Source organism: Ovis canadensis, chromosome 17 (assembly GCF_042477335.2).
Source record: "Ovis canadensis isolate MfBH-ARS-UI-01 breed Bighorn chromosome 17, ARS-UI_OviCan_v2, whole genome shotgun sequence".
NCBI classification, from domain to species: domain Eukaryota; kingdom Metazoa; phylum Chordata; class Mammalia; order Artiodactyla; family Bovidae; genus Ovis; species Ovis canadensis.
The window spans coordinates 70476309-70481970 of NC_091261.1; the positions used below are offsets into that span (position 1 = coordinate 70476309).

General features: G+C 46.0%; 1 long non-coding RNA gene across 1 annotated transcript; it reads right to left on the reverse strand.

Annotated features, from left to right (window-relative positions):
* Window positions 1-1963: 1963 nt before the first annotated feature.
* Window positions 1964-4816, reverse strand: LOC138422536 (uncharacterized). Its single transcript, XR_011249911.1, has 2 exons — window positions 4712-4816; window positions 1964-3423 (listed from the first exon to the last, which is right to left on the reverse strand). It is a non-coding gene; the product is annotated as an uncharacterized lncRNA (long non-coding RNA).
* Window positions 4817-5662: the final 846 nt, after the last annotated feature.

Below are 5662 nucleotides of genomic sequence, written 5' to 3' on the forward strand. Positions count from 1 at the left end.
AAAGACCAAATCATGGAAAACCTTGCTAGGCACATGGAGGGATTGAAATTGCCATGAAAATTTAGAGAAGAATTTTTGGTAGGGGAGTAACCTGACCTAGATTTATACTCTCAAGATCCCTGTGGCTGGTATTCTGAGAACAGAACAGAGAGGAGAGAAGCAGGAGAAACCAGGAAACCATACAGGAACCAACTCCATCACTTACTGGCTGCATGACCTTGAGCAAGTTTATCTCAAAACCTCAGTCTCTTCATCCAAGTGGGTGTCATGGTCTCAGACTTGCTAGCAAAGATATTGATGATATATATCAAGTGCTTCCGGGGTGCCCGGCTTGCATTACATGTTTCTGCAAATCTTAATTCATCCCTGCTCCCCACCCCTCCTGCAAAAACCAGTTCCATCAGGTACCCCTAGAGTATAGAATTTGCATTCTAGTCCTATACACTGACAGATTACAGAACAGTCAACAAGACCAGCCATCACCACCATGCTGGGTGCCTCCCGAGTGCCTGGCACTGTGCCAACCTCTCTCCTGTGCTATCTCACCCATCCTCCCCATCATGCTCTGAGGCCAGTAATTACTATCACAGCGTTAACCTCAGAGCCTCTGTGCTCTCAGATTCCCATGACGTCACATCACAGAGCAGGTCTCAGCTGTCACTTCCAGTCCTGTAGCAAAGAGGCCACAGATACACGGGCTGCCCGAGAGACAGCAAGCACTGGAGGAAATCTGGGTCTAAGATACAGAATTCCGCTCCTTGAATGGACCTGGAAAAAGAAGACCCTGCCTCCATGACCTGCCTGAGCTGGAGCTCATCACGTCCTCACTCTGATGTCCCCAGCTGGACTTACCCGTCCTGCCAAAGGCAGTGGAGCACAGTGGTTAAGAGTGCTTGCTAGCATGTAGGACTGGAGGGGAGTTGTATTGATACAATCTCTCAATGTCTCATTTTCCCCATCTGTAAAACGGGGATAAAGGCCACACACCCCTTTTTAGGGCTATCCTACGGAAGAAGTTGTCTGTATTTTTGAGATACTTGGACCCTGACTGTTTCCATTGTTTCCCCATCTATTTGCCATAAAGTGATGGGACCAGATGCCATGATCTGAGTTTTCTGAATGTTGAGTTTTAAGCCAACTTTGTCACTCTCCTCTTTCACTTTCATCAAGTCTCTTTAGTTCTTCTTTGCTTTCTGCCATAAGGGTGGTGTCATCTGCATATCTGAGGTTATTGATATTTCTCCGAGAAACAGTGAGAGACTTTATTTTTGAGGATCCAAAATCAATGCAGATGGTTACTGCAGCCATGAAATTAAAAGATGTTTGCTCCGTGGAAGAAAAACTAGGAGCAACCTAGACAGCATATTTAAAAGTAGAGACACTACTTTGCCAACAAAAGTCTGTCTAGTCAAAGCTATGGTTTTTCCAGGAGTCATGTATGGATGTGAGAGTTGGACTATAAAGAAAGCTGAGAGCCGAAGAATTGATGCTTTCGGACTGTGATGTTGGAGAAGACTCTTGAGAGTCTTTTGGCCTGCAAGGAGATCCAGTCAGTCCTTCCTAAAGGAAGTCAGTCCTGAATATTTATTGGAAGGACTGATGCTATAGCTGAAGCTCCAATACTTGGGCCACCTGATGCAAAGAACTGACTCATTGGAAAAGATCCTGATGCTGGGAAAGAGGGAGAGCAGGAGGAGAAGGGAGTGACAGAAGATGGGATGGTTGGATGGCATTACTGACTCGACAGACATGAGTTTGAGTAAGCTTCAGGAGTTGGTGATGGACAGAGAAGACCGCCGTGCTGTAGTCCACGGGGTCGCAAAGAGTCGGACACGACTGAGCGACTGAACTGAACTGGACCTTGACAGCCACTGCTCTGTGGGTAAGCTGGCTGACTAAATCTTCGGTGGAACACAGATTAACCTGGTGGGGAGGAAAGGAAGGCACTCAGAAGAAAGTGAGCTTCTTTTTATTTTTTTAAATGCATTTTTTAATTGAAGTATGCTTAATTTACAATGTTATAATAGTTTCAAGTGATTCACTTATACATATTTTTATTGGGTTGATCAAAGAGTTCAGTTGAGTACATGGGGGAAGGAGAGGGTAGGACGAAAGGAGAGAGAAGCATGAAAACATATATGTTACCATATGTAAAACAGCCAGCCAGTGGGAATTTGCTGTACGACGCAAAGGAGCTCAACCCGGTGCTGTGTGAAAACCTCGAGGGGTGGGAGCGAAGTTCAAGAGGGAGGGGCCATTCGTGTACTTATGGCTGATTTATGTCGATGTATGGCAGAAACCAACACAACATTGTGAAGTAATAATTCTTCAATCAACAATAAATAGTTTTTTTTTTTTAAAAGATATTGAGGATAGTTCCCTGTGCTAAACAGGAGGTCACTGTTGTTTACCTATTTTACATACACCAATGTGTATATGTTAATCCCAAACTCCCAGTTTATCTCTGCTCCAAAAGTGAACTGCCATGTGGCAGGAAAGACAGGTTGGGTATCTGCTGTACACAAGTGTAGGACAAGAAAGCAGGTTTGCAAGCCCAGAAAAACTGCATGTGAGACAGTCAAGAGAGACCCACTTCTCGACCCGAGAGAGCTCCTAGCTGGCTTTCTTCTTCCGCATGCCATTTGCTTGCATGCTCGCTTCTTGTGTTCACGGAGTGACACTACATTGTTGCCACAGCCAGGAGGACATGCGTGTACCTTTGTTCCCCACTGGGAATGCCGGCCAGGCTTCGAATGAAGTCTTCATTGTTCCAGATCACAAAGAGTTGATTATCAGCAATCTGAACCATAAGAGGTTCAGCCTTTTATTAGCTATAAAAAAAATAATAATAATTCTAGGACCTACTATATAGCACAGGGAACTGTCCTCAAAATTTTGTAATAACCTACAAGGGGAAAGAATCTGAAAAAAAATAGATATATATGTATATATAACTGGATCACTTTGCTGTACACCTGAAACTAACCCAATACTGTAAATCAACTATACTTCAATAAAATTTATTCATTTTTAAAAGAATTTCAAAAAAAAAGAAAATAATAATAATTTGTTGCTTTCAAATTGTGGTGCTGGAGAAGACTCTTGAAAGCCCCTTGAAGTGCAAGGAGATCAAACCAGTCGATCCTAAAGGATATCCACCCTGAATACTCATTGGAAGGACTGGTGCTGAAGCTGAAGCTCCAATATTTGGGCCACCTGATGTGAAGAGCTGATTGTTTGGACCCTGATGCTGGGGAAGATTGGAGGCAGAAGGAGAAGGGGACGGCAGAGGATGAGATGGTTGGATGGCATCACTGACTCGATGGACATGAACTTGAGCAAACTCTGCGAGATAGTGGAGGACAGGGAAACCTGGCATGCTGCAGTCCACGGGGTGGTGAAGAGTCAGACACGACTGAGCGACTGAAGAACAACAACAACAAAGACATTGTTACAGGCTCAGTCAGGTGTTCCCCCACCACCAATTTCCTGTGTTGAAACCCTAACTCCTAGGACCTCAGAATATGACTGTACTTGGAGACAAGGTGTTTCAAGAGGTGATTAAATTAAATGAGGTCTTCAGGGCAGATGCTAATCCATACGGATGGTGTTCTTAGAAAAGAGTTAAGGTCACCAGGGCACCTGGGCTTAGAAGGACCTGGGCTTAGAAGGTGAGAAGGCAGACACCTGGAAGCCAAGGAGAAAAGCCTCAGGAAACTGAGTCAGGCACACCTTGATCTTGAACTTCCAGCTTCTAGGACTATGAGAGAATAAGTCTCTTGATTAAGCCACCCAGGTTGTGGTATTTTGTTATGATAGCCCAAGCGCACTAGCTATCATAACACAACACACTTTTTTTTTTGGTTGCATCCTGTGGCTCGGGGGGATCTCAGTTCCCAGACCAGGGAGCAAATGCAGGGCACTGCAGTGAAAACCCAGAGTCCTAACCACTAGACCACCAGGGAGCTCCCCTTTTTAATCTCATTTTCAACTTCCATTTTATGAATACAATTTTTTAAAATACACTATTCCAAAAAGATGGCCACAGTTCCAAGGAGTGATTCGTAAGTCTGCACTCCATGCGGGTCATTCAAGCCCCACTTCCTGTCTCAGGTGGTCCTGCTCACCCCCTGGTCCCTCCAGCACTCAATACGTGGAATATTGGCCCATCTCAAATAGGAAGAGGACACCCAGGAAGCATCTTTAGTCACATGGAACATATGGAAGGTGGCATGGTGTTGGCAACTGTCTTGTCACAGGCATGTTCAAATCCAAAGAGCAGGGTCCCAGCTTCCCGTGGCTTCACCTGTCTTCCCCCAGCGCATAGTAGGTGGTCAGTAAAGGGTTTACCGCAGCTCAGCCGGACCTGGGCTTCCATCTCAGTCCTGCCATTTCCTAGATGGGTGGCCTTGGGCAAGTTCAATCTCTAAGCCTCTGTTTCTCCGTTGGCCCAGAAGCATGGAAATATCTACCTCCCAAAGCTTTGTGAAAGATGGAAACTGAATATATCCAGAGCTCATCGCAGTGCACAGCATGCTGGAAAAGATCTGATGATTTGTGAATTCTGTTATTTTTTATTTTGTGCTTTTCTAACTTGGTGAAAGAATATCCATGATAGGACTTCTCTGTTGTTTTCCCTGATACACACTGTCCTCTGTGATGAAGAAGAAGGAAAAGGAGGAGAAGATAAAAAAGAAAAAGAACTACCAACCTCTATGTGCTTAACAGGCACTCGGCATTGTTCAAAGTGTTATCCACAGAGATTCTTATTCAATGCTCCTTCTAACCCATTTTACAGATGAGAAGGCTGAGACCCAGAGACATCATTGACATCCTTGAAGTCACACAGCTGGGAAACAACACAGTCAACAGATTAAGCCAATAAACACTACCTTTAAAATAAGACTCCCCTTAAAGGGGGACTGGAGAGTGGCTGGAAGACACACACACTCCAAATTCCTCTCCAAGTGCAACAGAGACACACTTGAACCTATCTGGGTGCTGACAGGTGGAGAGAGTGTTTTGTGCAGGGCTTGGTGAGCATGCAACCGTTCCAGGAAATTCCCAGCACACCTCCTGAAACGCACCCAAGAGTCCCCTTTCTTTGAAGAAAACAGCCTCAAGGTCACTGAATGTGTTCCCATTTGGAGGGTGAAAGAGGACCAGGGTGGGATCAGGTCTGTGCTGCTTATGCTATGCCCCTGCCCCATCTACACGCACAGATCCACGTTCCATTTTCTCTGCTCTGCCCGATACCCAGGGAGGTCCCCTGCAGATACAGCTCCAGCTCCTTGCCCTCTGCCTTCTGGGCAGCGCTGGTAGAGATAGGAGGGAGGGTGGGTTAAGAGGTCCTGTCTGGGTATCTACCCTTTCTTGAAAGTGACCCGCTGTGACCGGAGCTCCTGCTGGAAAGCCTAGCTCCATGGTTCTAGCCCTCATTGGCTCCGTCTACCTCCCCCTGGCCCCTGCAGCCCTAAGGGTGGTGACAGCTCCCACTGTGGCCAGCCCCTGAGAACCTCAGCATCCTTTTGTGTTTCTTTAACCTTGCTCACCATCCCCCCGCCTCCCGTAAATAGGCCGTGTATTGAACGCCTCCTGGTTGAATTGTCTGGGATGAGCCGTTTCCAATGAAGACCTTGCCTGATCTGAAATCGGGGTGGAA